The following is a 19,473-nucleotide window of genomic DNA, read 5'->3' as shown; positions in this document are numbered from 1 at the left end:
ATTATGTTCATATTTCATAATGTAGTAAATATGTCCATGTTGCATAATGGAGTAAATATGTTTGTGTTAATAAAGGAAATCAAATTGCCGGTAAAGTTTGTAAAAGTGTGTATGTTCTAGAAATTTTTACTATGAATTTTATAATTTACTCCAAGAAAGGAAACTATATTATTTGACTTGTACAATGAACTTATTATAGTTTAGAAATTAAAAAAAAAAATGTATTTAAATTACAGGTTTATTCTTTAAATAGGGTTTTAAAATAAACTTCTTTCCTATGCGTACGTTTTCTAGGTTCCCAATGGCCAAGGGATACTTAGGAAATACCTGACTACGGAGGGGTTTTACATTTATCTTTACCCTTGCATTCATGGGCCATGCTTAAATTTGCAAGATCTGGAGTACCAAGATAATTGGCAGCAGTATCTGGAAACCATGGGATAAAGTTAGTTGATGCACCAGAATAAACATGGTTGGCCTAAGAATTGAATGATTGGCTAGGAGTATAAAGTCTACGACATCGATCAGCAGTACGATTTCACAATCCACAAATTTGACATGGACCATGTGGACGCCTATTGTTCTGACTAGTGAAGTCAATGATGTAGGGAGGAATGGAGTTGTTGTTGAAGATAAAGAAGGAGACTGCTGCATGATGGAGTTTGCTAAGGGAGGTTCTTATGCGCTTTTCAGAAGAATTTCATGAGCAACAAGTTGCCTATGTAATTCATGAAATGGGATAGGTGTTGGTTGAAGATTGAGTGCATTGATTATACTGTGGTAGTCACCCCCAATGTTACGATAGATGATGATGCTAAATTCTGCTAGGGTAATCTAACGACCAGTGACTGCTAATTCATCCACAAGTGATTTAGCGTACTGAAGGTATGCACTGATAGATAAGTCATTCTTTTTCAATTCTTGAAGTCCTATATTTAATTGCAATTGACGGTTTTGAGAAACAAAGCCAAAAGCGATGGAGAGGGCTTGCCATACTTGGAAGGAGGTAGAGATATTGATGACATCCAGGAAAACTTCTTCTGTTAAAGAAGACAATAACCGAGAGAGAAGTATTTAGTCCCGTTGGGACCATGTTTGTTATTTAGGATTAGAAATTTCTTGTGGTGCTGTGGTGGTAGAAAGAATTGTTTTTGGTGGGGCATGTGAGGAGCCATCAATAAAATTGTTGAGATTTTGATAGTTAAGGAGAGGAATAAATTGAGTTTTCCAAGCTAGAAAATTCTTTGTATTAAGCTTGAGAGATAAGGTGTGATGGGCATTTGGAGAAGAAGCAATGGGATTGGCCATAGTTATTTGAATGTTTGAAGGATCTTGAGATGCAATACTCACAACTCTGATACCATGTAAAAGAAAGAAATGGGCTAGAAAATATTCTGTATTTCTCACGTATAGCTTGAATTACAATATCAATATATAAAGAATTTGCATGAGAAGATAAGTAGCATTTGTACAAGATAATGACAAGAATAACAAGAATGAGATAACAAGATAAAAAACCTGAAAAAGATTGGGATAAGTAGTTGCTGTGATTTTAAATTTGAATGAAGATAGATAAGGCTTAACAGTAGGTATTCGGTGTAAGTATATTTTTAGCTCATTCATTCAAGAAATGAAATTCTCACTTTTGTAGTTACACTTCCTCTTCGTCTAAGTTCTCTATTTTTTTTTTTTTTTTTAATTTCAATTTTAGCTCCTTTTTGCTTTCTAGTAAAACCTTTCATGATATCAGAGCCTAAGACACACGTCCATGGCTAATTCAAGTCCTAAGTCTTCTGTTTTTGCTTCAAAATCTGATACAGAGTAGTTCAAAACTGGAGGCGTTCAAAATGCAATAGTTCACTCATCACTTCCCACTCTTATGGTAAAATTGGGAGAGAAGAACTACAACTACTCGAAGTCACAGATCCTACCAGCTTTAGCTTCTAATGATCTAGATGGATTCATTATAGGTATGAATGTTTGTCCTCCTTTATTCGTGATGGAAAAATTGGAAGGAAGTGGTCAATTGTGACCAAACCCTAAGTATTTTAGCTGGAAAAAGACTGATCAATTTCCTGTAAGTTGGTTGATCTCTTCAATATCAGAGTCAATGTTCCGGCATGTGTTAAAATGCAATAGTGCCTATGAAATTTGGAACACACTTGAACTCCATTTTCTATCGTTTTCTAAGGAAAGAACATTATACTTAAGGAACATGTTACAAATTATGAAAATGAGTCTCAAAGTGTGAATGAATATGTCTTGAGGATGAAAGAAGTAGGATATGAGCTTAATGCAACTGGTGTACATATTGAAGATGAAAAATTGCTGCTGTATATCTTAGATGGTCTAGGTATTGAGTATGACACTGTTATAGCTAATCTTACCTCTAATATCTATCAAATCACGTTTCAAGGGGCACAGTTTTACTACACAAACATGAAATGAGATTAGAGAAGGAGAATAGTGCCTTAATGCATTTTCACTATCAAATGTCCTCTGCTCTGTTAGCCTCTAAAAATAACCTTCTTGACAAGTCTACTTCACTGCCTGGATCTACTCAAAACACTTCAGGATTACCATTAAATCAGTCCTCAACTCTATTAAATCCAGTTGTGAATAATTATCCAGAATCAAGAGTGTTATTGCAGGCAAGACAACAAGCTCAAAATTTCAACCTCGAAAATTCTGGATATCATCAATATTTTGATGAAACTTCAGTATTAGGTCATCTCGATGCTGTCGGATCTGATTTTAATAGAGGAATTTACAATGCTTAGCCTCAAGGCTTTACTATTGGTGGTTTTACTTCCTTTCTCAAAGGCCGAGGTAGGGGGTATGGTAAGCCATGGCTGATGTGTTTGGTTTGTGGGAAGCTTGGACACTCTGCTCTTAATTGCTACCACAAGTTTGACTATGATTACCAAGGCATTATGGTAGGTCCTTACAACAACTTAGGCCAATCTTTACCATATCCTATTGCTCAAGCTCAACCTGGTCAATCTGGATTTTCAACTGTGACTCTTGACTCAGCTCAAGCCTTAGTTGCTAATGTCAATTCCTATGCTCAACCTGTTACCAACAATGTTGTTGTTTTTCATGATTACTCGGTGCATAGAGATCTGTTTTTCCTCAATTTGCATCTCGTGTTGGATATACTCATCAAGGACCTTGTCAATTTCAGAAATTTGCTCCTCATGTTTCTTTTAACAATTTCTAACCCAATATTGCACAAGGATCTTCTACGACAGATGTTGTATTGGTCTCAGACGTTTCTGGTTCTATTCTTACAACACCTTAGACAGTGAAAGACCAATCTTGGTACATGGACTCCAGGGCTTCTAATCACATGGTTGCTAACACTTCCAATATGGTGGCTCGAATGACATATCCTGGAGGTGCTAAAGTTCAAGTTGGTAATGGAGATTCCTTACCAATTACTCACACAGGTATGATGTTTCTCCCATCGTTTGATTCACATAACTAATCCAACTTAGGAATATATTGTGTGATCCTAAGATTGCTAAAAATTTGCTAAACATCTCTCAAATAACAAGAGATAACAATGTAATCGTTGAATTCTACTTTGACCATTGCTTGGTGAAGGATAAAAGCACCAAGGCTGTCTTACTCCACGATACTATCAAAAATGGACCTACTAGTTGGATTTTCCAACATCTGCCTACGTATTTGCTACAAACTCCAAGCCTACTATTTCATCCACTTTAGTACCTATAGAATCTTCTTCATTATTGCATACAACCGTAGTTAATTGCTTGGATAATTTTCTTTGTTTTGCTTCTACTATTTCAAATAAAGATACTGCATATAATGGTTCAGTTTCACCATCGGATATGGCCTTTCTTTGGTATGCTAGACTTGGATATCCAAGTTCAAAGTTTCTACATATTGTACTCAATAAATTGAATGTTAAATCCTCTATGGATATCAATAAGAATTCCTTTTGTGAAGCCTGTATATTTGGCAAATTACCTCAGTGCAATTTTCCTTCTTCTACCTCTTGGGCGCATGCTCCTTTAGAATTGGTGTATTTTGATTTATGAGGCTCTACTCCTATTTTTTCGAAAGAAGGCTTTCGATATTATATTATCTTTGTGGATGACTGCAACCGTCACGTGTCGATTTACCCTTTAAAGCTTAAATCTGAAGCTTATGAAGTTTTTACTTAGTTTCATACATTTATAGAGAACCAATTGAATACTAAGATCAAATGCTTACAAACTGACTGGGGAGGCGAATTTTGCCTTTTTACCAAATATCTACAATAGCATGGGATCATGTGTCATCACCCCTGTCCTCATTTACATTAGCAAAATGGCAGGATAGAGAGAAAACACCGGTCCATCACTGAGTTTGGTCTCTCTCTCCTAGCTCATGCCTCAATGCCTTTGAAGTTCTGGTGGATGGCTTTTTCAACAAGAGTTTATCTTATAAACAGACTGTCCTATACTATTCTTGATTTTAATTCTCCTTACCAAGTGTTATTGCATCAAGAACCCTCATATCATGAACTCAGAGTTTTTGGCTGTAGTTGTTTTCCCTATCTTAGACCTTATCACAAACACAAACTTTCTTTTCATACAGAAAAATGTGTTTTTGTGGGATATAGTTTGGCACATAAAGGATATCAATGTACGACCATATTTAGAAGATTATATATGGCTAAGCAGGTCATGTTTAATGAATATGAATTTCCATTCAAAACTGGTTTCGCTAAAAATCCATCTATTTCCAATTTAGATTCGTGTATGGTTCCCTTTTCTAGATTTGTCCTCCAACGTTATTCCTTCTTCTACTCCTGGATTCAAGTGGGAATATGGATCTACTACCTCATCTGCTCCTACTAGTAATATGCCTCAGCACCCAAAGTCATCTGAATTTAAATTTGCAACAACATCTCATTTTTCTTAATCTCCTTCTGACAACTCTCATATATAGCTCTCTTCTCCTAGTTTAGCTAAGGAAACTCAATCTCCTGTCAGTTATCCACTAGATTGTTCTAATTCTCCCCAGCCTAACTTTGATGTCTCTTCTCCTACTCTTCAACTTGAAGTTGTTCTTCCTTTGTCTAAGTCACGGACCTCAACACAGTCACAACAGTCTACACAATCACAAAAATTTGTCCAGTCACCACATTTGGTCTCTTTTTCCTCTCCTTGTCTTTAACTTGAAGTTGTTCTCCCTCTTTCTCAACTACAAAACTTAGCACACCCACAACAGTCTGCACCACTAACATAATCTACTCAGTCACAATAGTCTGTTTTTCTTCTTAATGTTCATCCCATGCTCACCAAATCAAAGACACATCAGACTCAGTCCATAGCTCAAGCTCTTTTGTCTACACATGAAATTCTTAAAGAACCAAGATATGCCAAAGAAGTGCTAGCTAATCCTGAATAGAAAGCAGCTATGGACAATGAGTATCAAGCGTTACTAAACAATAAAACTTGGGAATTAGTCCCATATGAAGAAGGTATGCATGTTGTTGAAAGCAAGTGGGTGTTCAAGACTAAGCTTAACACATATAGATATTTACAAAAATATAAAGCCAGGTTAGTGCCCAAGGGGTTTCAGCAAACCTCTGGCCTAAATTACTTTGAAACTTTTTCTTTGGTGGTAAAGGTAGCCACAATCTGCATTATGTTATCTTTAGCAGTCCACAATGCTTGGGAAATCTAGCAACTTGATATCAACAACGCATTTCTCAATGGATACCTCACCGAACAAATGTTTATGATGCCTCCAAAAGGGATCTCATCCATAGATCAACCTTACCAAGTTTGTAGGCTCTGAAAAGCTCTATATGGTTTCAAATAGGCCCCTAGGGCCTAGTTTGATAAGCTACACCATGCACTTCTAGCTTGGGGATTTCATAACAGCATCTCTGATGTAAGCCTCTTTTATTATTGTAATGAATCTACTGTGATGATTTTATTGGTGTATGTAAATAACATCTTGGTTACCGGTAATGATCCAACTCTTATTACAAAAGTAGTTCATGATCTCAACATTTAGTTTGCACTTAAAATACTGGGAACAATACATTACTTAGGCTTTGAAATGAAGAGAAATTCTACTAATCTGCTGCTTACTCAGACACTTACGCACAGGAGTTGCTTGCCAAAGCTAATATGAAGGGCTGCAAGCCGTGTGTCACCCCCATGGCAATTGGTACCAAGCTAAGCAAAGAAGATTTGAGTTAATTGAACAACCGACTCTCTACAGGAGCATTATTGGTGGACTTCAATACCTTACATTATCAAGACCTCAAGACCTGACTTAGCTTTCATTGTTAACAAGCTTAGTCAGTTCTTACAAAATCCCACCGTTCTTTATTGGACAGCATGTAACCGAGTCTTATGGTATATTCAAGGCATCTTACGTCATGGTATTGTCTTCAAGAAGCACTCTCATTTTCAGCTTGAGGCCTACGCTAAGCCGATTGGGCCAGCGACATTAATGATCGACGCTCTACAAGTGGCTATGCAATCTTTCCTGGTAATAATCTGGTTCAATAGAGCTCAAAGAAGCAGAAGGCAGTATCGTTGTCATCCACTGAGGCCGAGTATAGAGCTTTAAGTCAGGCAGCAGGCAGCCATTGAAGTGGTTTGGATTCAACACTTGTTCAAGGAATTGCGCATTGAAATCAAACATATTCCTGTACTGTGGTGTGATAATTTGAGCGCAGGCGCATTGTCGTCGAATCCTGTGTTTCATGCCTATACTAAACACATAGAGATTGATGTTCATTATGTGCGGGAACTTATTGTTGAAAAGTGACTTGATGTCCACTATGTTGCTTTTGAATATCAGAAAGCTAATATTTTAACTAAGTCTTTGTTTGATACTCGGTTTAGTATGTTACGGGAGAAATTGAATGTTGGTTATGAATTACCTGCAGATATGTCACCTGAAGTATCTAAGTAAGTGTTGTATCATATTCTTGCATATCATCAGTCGAGTGCTACAAATTTACGGAAAGATGTTGCAAAGGAAAGTTGTTTCTCTTAAGGAAAATATTTGAGATAAAAGATGGTCCAGTTTATGGGCAGATATTGAAGGTAAAAGCAGGAAACCTGAAGCTTACAAGCAAAACGATGAAGACAGAAGGTTGAAGATAAAAGATGGTCTAGTTTATAGGACGATATTGAAGATAAAGTTCAAAAACAGCAGGTTCAGCTAAAGAGGGGATATTAGGTGTAAGTCAATCCAATAGTAAGGTGCACTTTGTAATTAGTTAAAGGTACCATAAGGATAGTTTTGTAAAAGCCTTGGGTCAAGATGCACAAGTTGCAACTTGGGTTGCAACACACAATATGGTCAGTTTGCAATTAGCTAGTATAAAAAGGCCGATAAGGTTGTTAGCTCATTTATTCAAGAAATGAAATTCTCACTTTTGCAGTTACACTTCCTCTTCGTCTAAGTTCTCTGTTTTTTTTTTTTTTTTATTTCAGTTTTAGTTCCTTTCGGAAATATCCCCACCCGATTTTATAATTTTGACTTGAGTTATTGTTGTATATTAAAGTCCTTTTTGGTAAAATAATATGAGAAAACTCTTTTACATTTTCTTAACTAAACAACTATAGAGTTTTCACTACAGCTCTTCTTTAATAAGCTCTACTCAAAATTGTTGTACCAAAGGGACCCGAAATATAGTTGAACTTTTTAATGATAGTAAGAAACGTTTATATTTTCTTTTAAATTTAGACTTTTATCTAGTAAATATTAAAAATACAACATTTTTGTTTTGATGTTACTTGACAATAGTAAACTATTTTTTTAAGGCACCTAAGGTATCCAAACCCACATTGGAGTCTGTCTAATCCTCAGCACCGCATAACACCCTACAAGCCCTATAGACTAAGGTAATTACACAAATGTGGTAGGTAATTACACAAATGTGGTAGGTAACTCTCCTGCGACTCGAAGACAAGATCTCTTGAGTATGGCTTACCCCAGTGACTAAAAGGTTTGCCATCCGATCACAAGAGGAGAGGTGACAATAGTAAACTATTGATCATAACTAGAACCAATAAACATGATTGAGTTTAAAACAAAAAAATGTTGATGTCCACATTATATGAGATTAGGATGATTGAAATTAACTGCTATAAATGGATGAGACATCATATACTCAATTTGATTAATTGATAATAATAGTTTAAAATACCTAAAATTATGGAGACCGATTCAATTAAGTAATGAATAATATTAATATAATTAATTAATTAATTAATAGAGTTAACAACATGTTCCCACCCAAAATATGGTCCATTAACAAATTCATACCTACCTACTTGTTAAATCCGTTTTTATTACCTAGAGCAGAAACCTGTTAACAATTTTCATTGTGATAAGGAATAGTGATAAGAGTGTAATTTATATATTTTTATTCTTTCCATATTATGTTTTTTGTTATGTTTTATGCTTAGTTGAATTGATTAGAGTTTATTTTGTAAGTTTGGCATATTTGGATGGACTTTATGAAATAATTGAGAAAAGATTAGGAAATTCCAGATTTTCTGTTATTCTGACCAATGTTAGGTTTTTCAGGTTTTTCATGGAGTCAGATTTCTCGATTGCAAAAGTGTTCTTCAGAAACAGTAAAGTAGACAAATCAAGCCTTCAAGGAAGGTATTATGGGCGAGAATCCGAGTTCGTTTGGGCCCTCATTAATTGTTGCAAGACCGGACCTGGAATGCTATTCGCGGAAGGATTTCCTAGCTGAGTATTGAGTCTTCGAATGGGCCTAACTGGAGCTTCAGATATCGAAAGCAGGTGATTCAAAAGCCCAAATTCATCTACACATCTAGGACTACAACTTTTATGAAGTGATGAAGCCTAGAAAATTTCCTTTACATTGTGAGAATCCTGGTGCAAGCTGGATTACGAATTCTGTTTTCCATATCTAATAAGGATTTGATAGTTTTGGAAGTCTATCATTTAGGAAAGGTCTAGGAAAGTAATTTCCGTTTTTCATGGGGCAGAATTAAGGAAAAAACACATTATTTATTTATGAGTTGTTAGGTTAAATGAAAAGGAGAGGACAGAGTGGTTTGTTTTTAGTTTTTTACTTTCTACGTCAATATGTGCAGCTGATCTTTCTTCTTCAGTTCAAGGGGATTTTGAAGCCTGAATTCATGTCATTGGTGTAACTTAACTTCAGTAACATTGTTCTTAATCTCGTTCTTATTGGAATTTTTTATGTTATTCTGTTTTAATTGTTTATGATTTTTGTTTGGTTGATTTAGTAATGGCCTGCTAAATTGTTTAATCGGAATTTCATCTATTAGAATCAGGAATTGTGATACGTAATTGTCCTCTTTCTATTCAATGAGTAACACATGATGATAGATGATTACGGACAAGTTCTCAATCTGTCACCTTGAATAACATAACCTAAGTTAAATAATCTGATCTTGCGTGATTATTGCTTGGATTGATCTATTTTCCTAATTCTTAAGGCTGCCATTGAATTAAACTTAGAGAGCTTATTCAAGGTTGTTCAAGGGTTAGGATCTCATTGAAGAGTTTATTTTAGTAGTGACAATTAAGGGGAAATTCGGGTAACACAACTTGTTGTTTCCTAGGGTCAATAATTCCATAATAACGAGATAGAATAATGTTACGGTTAGTTCACGTCTAACGCATGTTTAGGTGGATCTTGAACCGAGAATTAGTTGTTTTTAATCTGATATTTTCTACCATTGGAGATTTATTCGTTTCACTTTAGATTGCATTGTCTACAACCCCTTTCATTATTTTGTTGTCATGTTTACTGTTTAGGATCTTATTTTATTTTATTTTTTTGTTGTTTTCGTTGTGGTTATTGGTTAGAACATAGGATTTAATCGAATCATTCCCTGTGGGATCAACCCTTACCCTATATGCAATTTAGTAGTTAGGTTAGTAAGGTTATTAATTTGGAGCATTCGGTACGCTACCAAATTTTGGTGCCGTTGCCAGGGAATGTTCTTTGTCGATTTTTTATGCTCTATGTTCTTTTATGATTTTATTTAATCAGTGTTTAGTTGTGTTTTTCATTTTGTTCAATTGTGAAATATTTTTAGGTTCTTGAAAAAAAAAAAAATGAACAGTAGTACTATTCAGTACCATTCTTGGGAGAAATTTTGGTTGAATTAGGAATGTTGTGAGTACTTGTTTTGAAGGAAACGAAATTCTGAGCAAGACTAGAATCTAGCCCCACCCTCTCGTCGTCAAGTTCGATCATTTAATAGTGTTTTTGGCCAATTTTTGTTTTTGTAAAAAAAAATTTATAATTTTTTTCTTGTTTTTATTAGTTTTTATTTATTTTGGCTTAATTTGGTGATTTTAGTTGGTTTATGACTCGATCTAATCCTACAGGAGAGTTGGAATTTGATCCAAAAATCGAACGCTTTTACAGAAGTTGTGAAAAGAGGCATGTTAAGCAAGTTCTTCATCTCCTAATCCCAATATAGCCCTTGGTTCAGCATCATACAGTTCATCTAGTGATCCAGATTTAGAAATAAAAGAAGAGATGGCCACTGGCAAAACATTAAAGGAGTTGGCTGCCCCTAATTTTAATCAACAGCCTTTGTGTATTCAATACCCTACTTTAGATGTTGCTTTTGAACTTAAGTCCAGTCTAATTCACTTGTTGCCTACATTTTGTTGTCGTGCAGGTGAAGATCCAAATAAACATCAAAAAGAGTTCCACGTAGTCTATTCAAGCATGAAACCGACAAGGGTGACAGAGGAGCAGATTAAGTTGCGAGCTTTCCCTTTTTCATTGGGGGATGATGCAAAGGATTGGCTCTATTATCTACCATCGGGGACAATCACAACATGGAACGAGATGAAAATGATGTTTTTAGACAGATATTTCCTAGGATCCAGAGCTGCCACCATCAGGAAAGAGATATGTGGTATAAGGCAATATAATGGAGAGACATTGTATGAATATTGGGAGTGATTCAAGAAGCTATGTGCAAGCTATCCTCACCACCAGATAAGTGATCAATTGTTAATTCAGTATCTCTATGAAGGATTGCTGCCTACGGAAAGAAATATGATAGATGCTGCAAGTGGAGGTGTGTTGGTAGATAAAACTCCTGAAGCTGCCAAACATTTAATCTCAAACATGGCTGCCAATTCCCAACAGTTTGGTACAAGACATGATGCATCACCCAAAAGGGTGAATGAGGTAAGTACATCTTCCACTGAACAACAACTATCTGATCTTACCTCTCTTGTTAGACAGTTGGCTGTAGGGAATGCATAACAGGTAAAAGCTTATAGGATATGTTTGACAATGGGACACCAAACGGACATATGCCCAACACTCTAAGAGGAAGGGACTGAGCAGGTTAATGCAGCAGGAAACTTTCCTAGACCACCAAGGCAGTATGATCCTTACTCCAACACGTAGAATCCAGGTTGGAGGGATCATCCAAATTTCAATTATGAAGGAAATAGACAAGTAAGAGTTGGACATAATTTCTTCCAGAATAGACAACAACAACAAGGTTTTCAACCAAAGCAACCTACCTCATAGAGTTCAAACTCATCCCTGGAAGATATAGTTAAGTCCCTTGCTTTGAATACCAAACAGTTTCAACAAGATATAAGATCTAGTATTCAAAGTCTAGAGAATCAGATGGGTCAAATGGCAACTGCTATAAGTCGTTTAAAGGCTCAAGTTGGAGGGAAGTTGCCTTCTCAAACAGTGGTGAATCCAAAGGAAAATGTGAATGCAGTGACGCTAAGAAGTGGCAAGAAAGTGGAAAAACCAAAGATGAACATTCCAAGTGTAGCAAAGGAAGCAGAAATTGAAGATGAAATTGAGAAAGAAGAGGCTACAACTGAATCAAAGGTAATTCCTAACCCTTCAATTCAACTTCAATCTAATACTTTACCTTTTCCTAGCAGATTTGCAAAATTCAAAGAAAGAAGAGAAGGATAAAGAAATTTTGGAGATGTTTCGCAAGGTGGAAGTAAATATACCTTTGTTGGATGCAATTAAGCAAGTACCAAGGTATGCAAAATTTCTTAAGGAGTTATGCACAAATAAGTGGAAGTTGAACGGTGATGAGAAGATAATAATGGGAGAAAATGTGTCAGCAGTTTTCCAAAGAAAACTTCCTCCCAAGTGCAAGGATCCAAGTATGTTTACAATTCCTTGTAAGATAGATAACACCAGAATTGAGAGAGCTATGTTAGATTTAGGAGTTTCGATTAATGTTATGCCACGATCTATTTATGCTTCGTTAAATCTAGGTCCTATGAAAGATACTGGTGTTATTATCCAATTGGCTGATCGCATTAATGCATACCCTAAAGGGGTAGTTGAAGATGTTCTTGTGCAGGTCAATGAGTTAGTGTTTCCTGTTGATTTTTACATTCTGGATATGGATGATTCTTCTTCTCCTGACCCTGCACCTATCTTACTGGGAAGACCATTCCTAAATACAGCTCGAACAAAAATAGATGTTCATGATGGTACCCTCATGATGGAATTTGATGGTGTAATTCATTTTAATATTTTTGATGCCATGAAATACCCAACTGATGTTTAGTCTATTTTTGCTATTGATGTTGTTGATTCTGTTGATTCCATAGCACAAGAGATCTTTGAGCTAAATAATGCAGATGAGTTAGAGGTTGCCCTTACCAAACATGTGGAATCAGAGGAGAAAAGAGAGATAGAGCTCAGTGAAGAATTGAAGGAGACAGTGGCAGCTTTACGTTATTTAAAACTGATTCCAGAAAGGTATGGAGTTTCTTTTATAAAGCTGCCTGATTCTTGCTAGAAATTATTGCCTTCTATTTTACAGGCCCTACATTGGAGTTGAAGCCATTATCGGCCCATTTGAAGTATGTGTACTTAGGAGAAAATGAGACACTGCCGGTAATTATGTCGAATAAGTTAACACCCAATCAAGAAGAGAAACTGGTACGAATGCTGTGGGAACATAAGGAAGTGGTTGGCTGGACCATAGCTGACATTAAGGGGATTAGTCCTTCCATATGCATGCATTGGATTTTGCTTGAAGAAGGTGCCAAACCGACACGGAAAGCACAATGCAGATTAAATACCCCAATGATGGATGTGGTGGAAAAAGAAATCCTAAAGCTTTTAGATGTTGGGATAATTTATCCGATTTCAAACAGTAAATGGGTAAGTCCAGTGCAAGTGGTCCCCAAGAAATCTGGTGTTACAGTTGTGAAAAATCAAGACAATGAGTTGGTCCCTACACGTGTTCAAACAGGCTGGCGTTGCGCATTGATTACATGAAGTTGAACTCAACAACTTAAAAAGATCATTTTCCACTTCCCTTTATTGATCAAATGCTTGAGAGGTTAGCTGGTCATATTTATTACTGTTTTCTTGATGGATTTTCAGGGTATAACCAGATTGTCATAACACCGGAGGATCAAGAGAAGACGGCATTCACATGTCCATTTGGTACTTTCGCCTATCATCGAATGCCATTTGGTCTCTGCAATGCTCCAGCCACATTTCAGCGATGTATGGTAAGTATCTTTTTAGAATATGTCGAGTCAATTATAGAGGTTTTTATGGATGATTTTAGTGTCTATGGTGATTCGTTTGATCAATGCTTACATAACCTTACACTAATTCTAGACAGATGCATGGAAACTAACATTGTACTTAACTGGGAAAAATGTCATTTTATGGTAGAGCAAGGTATAGTTTTGTGGCATATTGTTTCATCCAAGGGAATAGAGGTTGATAAATCTAAGATAGATTTGGTTACAGCTTTACCTTACCCTGCCAGTGTGCGGGAAGTTCGATCTTTTCTTGGCCATGCAAGTTTCTATCGGAGATTTATCAAGGACTTTTCAAAAATCGCATTGCCTCTATGCAGATTGTTACAAAAACATGTGGCTTTTCAGTTTGATGAGCAGTGCAAGGAGGCATTTGACAAGTTGAAAACATTGTTGACGACAACACCGATGACACAACTACCTAATTGGGATCTACCTTTCGAAATTATGTGTGATATGAGAAACTGCGCATTAGGTGCTGTCTTGGGTCAAAGAGTTGGCAGAGCATGTCACGCCATTTATTATGCATCCAAGACCTTGAATGGCGCCCAGCTCAATTCTTCTATGACTGAAAAATAACTATTATCTGTTGTTTTTGCTTTAGAAAAATTTTGGTCATATTTGTTGGGTGCTAAAGTCATTGTTTTTTTTCTGATCATGCAGCTCTTAGGTACTTGCTCACAAAGAAGAAGGCAAAACCAAGCCTAATTAGATGGATTCTTCTACTCCAGGAATTTGATTTGGAGATTAAAGATAAAAAGGGAGCAGAGAATGTTGTAGCAGACTACCTTAGCCGTTTGGTTCGTGACAAAGATGAGCTTCCTTTGCAAGAAACATTTCCGGATGAGCAATTGTTTTCCATTGAAATGACGTCACCATGGTATACAGATATTGTAAATTTTTTAGTTACTAACGTGTTGCCAAATGATTTGACTAGAGCTCAAAAGGACAAGATCAAGAGTGATGCTAAGTATTATGCCTGGGACGATCCATATTTGTGGAAGCATTGTGCTGACCAAGTGATAAAAAGGTGCATACCTAAACATGAATTTATTCCTATTTTAACCTTCTGTCATACCTATGCATGTGGAGGACATTTTGGATCACAGCGGACGGCTCGTAAGGTATTGGAATGTAGTTTTTATTGGCCATCATTGTTCAAGGATGCCTACATGTTCTGTAAGTCATGTGATAATTGCCAAAGAATAGGAAACATTTCTTGTAGAGATCAAATGCCACAATCTCCTATATTAATTGTTGAAATTTTTTATGTCTGGGGCATTGATTTTATGGGTCAATTTCCTATTTCCTTTGGTAATGTTTATATTATTTTAGCTATTGATTATGTTTCCAAATGGGTGGAGGCGAAAGCCACCAGAACTAACACTTCAAAGGTTGTTGCAGATTTTGTTAAAACTAACATTTTTGTCAAGTTTGGGATACCAAAGGCCATAATCAGTGATAAGGGCACTCATTTTTGCAACAGGACAATGGAGGCATTGCTTAAGAAATACCATGTCACACACAAGGTCTCCACATCGTACCACCCACAGACCAATGGCCAAGCTGAGGTGTCAAATAAAGAGATCAAGTCAATTTTGGAAAAGATAGTGAACTCAAACAAGAAGGATTGGTCTTTGAGATTAGATGATGCATTATAGGCATAAAAAACAGCATATAAGACACCTATTGGCATGTCCCCATACATATTAGTGTTCGGTAAGCCGTGTCATCTTCCAGTAGAATTAGAGCACAAGGCCTATTGGGCAATCAAGCATTGGAATATGGAAATGAAGGAAGCTGGCATTAACAGGAAGTTGCAATTGCAAGAACTTGAGGAGTTGAGGAATGATGCCTAAGAGAGTTCTCACATCTACAAAGCAAAGACTAAGGCCTTTCATGACAAGATGATCTGTAGGAAGAATTTTTCTGTTGGACAGAGAGTCGATCTTTTTCATTCAAGGCTGAAGTTATTTCCGGGTAAGTTACGTTCTCGTTGGGTGGGACCTTTTATTGTGACTAATGTTTTTCATCATGGTGCAATAGACACTATAAGAAAATTGACATTTTGCAACCAATTTTTTAGCAACTAACCAGAATTAGTTGTAAAAAGGCTACATTTACCAACTAAATTGACATTAGTCGAGCAAAGAGGATTAAAATTTTAGGGCCCACATGTTCCAACATTTGGCATCTAAAGTTAATTTTTTGCGACTATTTTGTTAGTCACAGAACCGGTTGCTTTAGTGACTAATAAATTTAGTTGCAATTTTTTCCGGGTGATTTTTCCCTCCAAAATTTNCAATAATTTTTTTAATCAAAACAATAATTCTTGTAGCTAAACCTTTATTAAATTATAACCTCCTCATAATAATAAATTTAGTTGGTCCCAACATTATTATAGAGAGGTTCTACTCTTTGTGTGTGTGTATACACACACACACACACACACACACACACAGAGTAGAACCTTTCTATAGTCATAATGTTGGGACCAACTAAATTTATTACTATGAAGAGGTTATAATTTAATAGATGTATAGTTACAAGAATTATTGTTTTAATTCAAAAATTATTGTTTTGATTTCTTATTTTATAATTCATATTTTAGTAGTATTAAGATTTTAATTCATTGTTTAAGTAGTATTAGGATAATACGGAAATGAATATTAAAGAGTCATTGCAAAATTAGTAATTAAATTCGACAAATTCACTACACTAATCAAATGGATATTAATATCTTCCTCAATCATCCAAATGAGCAACAAGTTGTGTATGCTTTAATTGAAGAAAAAATCATTACTGGAATTATACAAGAAGATGAAAGAGATAATCGTGAAGATGATAGTACATAAATACCAAAAGTTTCGCGTCGAGAAGTGATAAGAGTGTAATTTATATATTTTTTTTATTCCTTCCATATTATGTTTTTTGTTATGTTTTATGCCTAGTTGAGTTGATTAGAGTTTATTTTGTAAGTCTGACATATTTGGATAGACTTTATGAAATAATTGAGAAAAGATTAGGAAATTCCAGATTTTTTTGTTATTCTGACTAGTGCTACGTTTTTCAGGTTTTTCATGGAGTCAAATTTCTCGATTGCAAAAGTGTTCTTCAGAAAAAGTAAAGTTGACGAATCAAGCCTTCCAGGAAGGTATTATGGGCGAGAATCTGAGTTTGTTTGGGCCCTCATTCATTGTTGCAAAACTAGACCTGGAATCCTATTAGCGGAAGGATTTCCTGGCTAAGTATTGAGTCTTCGAATGGGCCTAACTGGAGCTTCAGATATCGAAAGTAGGTGATTCAAAATCCCAAATTCATCTACACATCCAGGACTACAACTTTTATGAACGGACCAAGCCTAGAAAAGTTCTTTTACACTGTAAGAATCCTGGTGCAAGCTGGATTATGAATTCTATTTTCCATATCTGATAAGGAATTGACAGTTTTTGAAGTCTATCGTTTAGGAAAGGTCTAGGAAAGTAATTTCTGTTTTTCCTAGGGCAGAATGGAGGAAAAACACATTATTTATTTATGAGTTGTTAGCTTAAACGGGAGGGAGAATGATAGTGGATTTTTTTTTTTTTTTTTTTAACTTTCTACGTCAATATGGGCGGCTGATCTTTCTTCTTCAGTTCAAGGGGATTTTGAAGCCTGAATTCATGTCATTGGTGTAACTTAACTTCAGTAACATTGTTCTTAAACTCATTCTTATTGGAATTGTTTATGTTATTCTGTTTTAATTGTTTATGATTTTTGTTTGGGTGATTTAGTAATGGCCTGCTAAATTGTTTAATCGGAATTTTATCTGTTAGAATTAGGAATTGTGATCCGTAATTGTCCTCTTTCTATTCAATGAGTAACACATGATGATAGATGATTACGGACAAGTTCTCAATCTGTCACCTTGAATAACATAACCTAAGTTTAATAATCCGATCTTGCATGATTGTTGCTTGGATTGATCTATTTTCTTAATACTTAAGGCTGCCATTGAATTAAACTTAGAAAGCTTATTCTAGGTTGTTCAAGGGTTAGGATCTAATTGAAGAGCTTATTTCAGTAGTGACTATTAAGGGAAAATTTGGGTAACAAAGCTTGTTGTTTCCTAGGGTCAATAATTCCATAATAACGAGATAGAATAATGTTACGGTTAGTTCATGTCCAATGCATGTTTAGGTGGATCTTGAACCGAGAACTGGTTGTTTTTAATCTGATATTTTCTACCATTGGAGATTTATTCGTTTCACTTTAGATTGCATTGACTACAACCCCTTTCATTATTTTGTTGTCATATTTACTGTTTAGGATTTTATTTTATTTTTTGTTTTCATTGTGGTTATTGGTCAGAATATAGGATTTAATCGAATCATTCCCTGTGGGATCGACCCTTGCTTACCCTATATGCAATTTAGTAGTTAGGTTAGTAAGGTTATTAATTTGGAACATTCGACATGCTACCAGCTAGCTCATATAGGTCTGTTCCTCTAGGTTTCCATGTAGAAAAGCAGTGGTGACATCCAACTGCTCAAGTTCCAAGTCTTGGTGAGCTACTACTGACAACATCATTTTGATTGTTTTGTATTTGACCACAGGGGAGAAGACTTCATTGAAGTCTATCCCCTCCCTTTGGGTATACCCCTTTGCCACAAGTTTGGCTTTGTACCTAGGGGGGATCAGCTATGGAAATCTCATCTTTTAGTTTGAAGAGCCACTTACATTGAGTTAGCTTCTAGTCTCTTGGTTTTGGAACCAGTGACCATGTTTCATTTACCTTCAAAGACTGCATTTCCTCCTCCATGGCTGCTCTCCATTTGTCCCTATCCCTAGATTCCATGGCCTCTTGGTAAGTCTCAGGCTCAGACCTCAGCACTTTAGTGCCTGCAAGAAGGGCAGTATAACTCAGTTTAACATATGAGTATCTTGAAGGTGGTCTTACCTCTCTCCTTGTTTTGTCTCTGGCCAGCTGGTAATTCATCAGTTTATTTTGTTGTGGTTCTAGGAACTCTTCAGCTTCCTCATCTGCACTTTGATCAGGTTCTTCAGGTTGCTGCTGTGCTTGTACTTGAGGTGGATTCGGTTGTTGGGCTATGGGCTCCACCTCAATCTGAGTAGCACTAGTTTGAATGGTAGTTGTTTCTGTACTTTTGGTTGTACCTACATCAAAGTTAGTTCCTTTGCATGGGAAAACTCCCTCATTAAACACAACATCCTTGCTTATTATGATTCTGACTCCTGGTGACTCTCTATCCCACAATATGTACCATTTTGTGCCCTCTTGATATCCAAGGAACACACACCTAATGGATCTACATTCCAGCTGCCCCCCTGTGTGTGTGCATAAGCTGCACAACCAAACACTCTCAGGTGACCTAGTTCTGGCCTTCTTCTAGACCACCTCTCTTCTAGGCAGGTTAACCCTATGGTTGTAAAGGGGCTTCTATTCACTAGGTAAGCTGCTGTGGTAAGGGCCTCTCCCCAGAAAGTTTTTGGGAGGTTTGAGGTAATTAATTAACACCTGACTTTATCTAAAAGTGTCATATTCATTCTCTCAGCAACCCCATTTTGCTAAGGGGTATTTCTTATAGTCCTATGCCTCAAGATCCCCTATTCACTACAGAACCTATCAAATTCCAGGTTATAGAACTCAAGCCCATTGTCTGTCCTTAAGGCTTTGACCTCTCTACTAACCTAATTTTCTACTAGCACTTTCCAGTCTCTAAACTTGGCTATGGCTTGATCTTTGGACCTAAGTAGGAAGACCCAGACTTTCCTACTATGATCATCTACAATTGAGAGAAAGTAATTGTTTCCACCATGTAATTTTACCTTTTTCGGCCCCCATAAGTTAGAATGTAAGTAATCAAGGCAGTTATTAGCTAAATGGATTCCCTTAGAGAA

At 36.2% G+C, this 19,473-nt stretch overlaps 1 pseudogene; it reads left to right on the top strand.

Moving 5' to 3' along the window:
- LOC116115262 overlaps window positions 1-19,473 on the top strand; it is a 152,153-nt pseudogene that overhangs the window by 42,692 nt on the left and 89,988 nt on the right.

Source organism: Pistacia vera, unplaced genomic scaffold (assembly GCF_008641045.1).
Source record: "Pistacia vera cultivar Batoury unplaced genomic scaffold, PisVer_v2 Contig735, whole genome shotgun sequence".
NCBI lineage: Eukaryota > Viridiplantae > Streptophyta > Magnoliopsida > Sapindales > Anacardiaceae > Pistacia > Pistacia vera.
The sequence above is the reverse complement of the archived record's forward strand: the minus strand, read 5'-3'. Positions and strand labels throughout refer to the sequence as shown.